This window comes from Mastomys coucha, unplaced genomic scaffold (assembly GCF_008632895.1).
Source record: "Mastomys coucha isolate ucsf_1 unplaced genomic scaffold, UCSF_Mcou_1 pScaffold18, whole genome shotgun sequence".
Lineage (NCBI taxonomy): Eukaryota > Metazoa > Chordata > Mammalia > Rodentia > Muridae > Mastomys > Mastomys coucha.
In genome coordinates this window covers 95,272,973-95,274,313 of record NW_022196900.1, presented here as the reverse complement: position 1 = coordinate 95,274,313, position 1,341 = coordinate 95,272,973, and positions in this window count along the sequence as shown.

Sequence of the window (1,341 nt, the reverse complement as noted above, 5' to 3'; positions counted from 1 at the left end):
GGGAGGGGGAGAGGGAGAGGGTGGGGGAGAGGGAAAGGGAGGCTTCTGCAGGATGTGACATAGCAAGCTAGACTGAGGATATGAGACATTTTTTGCATGGTTCCAGGCTACCCTGTGGGAGCTCTCTCGCTCCTGGCTTCCAATCTGACCTCTCCATCCACTTCACAGCCATCTTTCCTTCCTGGTTGTCTGGCCTGCTAACTTCCAGATAGCAGGAAACAAAGGAAAGAAAGACACCCCCTACCATACCGAGCCAGTCAGATCCCTGCATCTGTATCACTGCAGAGTGGTGTCCTGCCTCTGCCCGGCCCCTGAATGGCATAGATGTTGTTACTAGCTGTAATTCCCAAGGAACGGAACCGGAAGGGAGCTTTGTGGCTTGCTTCCAGATTATCTGGGATTGTTTTTTTCTTATTATTAAAATACATTTATGGTTGGATTTCTTTCTCTGTACAGCTCTGGCTATCCTGGAACTAGCTCTGTAGATCAGGCTGGCCTCAAATTCAGACCTGCCTCTCCCTCCCAAGTTCTGGGATTAAAGGTGTGTGCCACCATCCCCTGGCTATGTCTGGATTTCTGTGGTAAAGGTGACATGGATCATGGATCTTTCCACAGCCTGCAGGGCTCGAGCTGTGACCTCAGTAGTCAGGATGCATACTCCATTCAAACCTGCAGTCCTTGGACAGCCAGGTAATTGGTGCCACAGAATATTTTGGCAAAATTAAAAAGAGGGAGTAGGAGAGCTTATAGGGTCTTATATAGATCTTATAGGAAGAAACCATGAATTTGAGGCTTTAAATCCCCACTCAAGACCTGCATGGGACATGTGTGTTTTCTGGGCAGGGGTAGGGAAGGCACAGAGAGGCTGGAGTGGGAGAGCCCTGGAGCCGCCAGATGGGGCAGCTGTTTAGAAGTGTTTAGAGCAGATGAACACTGTCCTGTTTCACAGATATTTGGCTGTGTGACTTGTTCTCTGTCATGTCACAAACACTGGCTTTAGCTATCAGAACTGCACGGCTCCCTTGCTTTGCAATGGGCCAGCAGCAGGGACTTTCTTGTCTTAGTCGTGACCTGGCCAGAGAGACCCAAACGGGAATACTCAGTTCACAAGGCTGTCCTACTCTGTCCCATAGGTCTGCTGGACAGACCTGAGGACTAGGGAGAATTTCCTCTCTGTCTGTCTCCCTCTCTCTGTCTCTCTGTGTCTGTCTCTCTCTCTTCTTTCCCTCCTCCCTTCCTTCTTCTCTCTCTTCCTTCTTTCTGCCTGCCTGCCTGTCTGTCTGTCTGTCTGTCTGTCTGCCTGCCTGTCTTGTCTTTCCTTCTTTCCACCCTTCTTTCTGT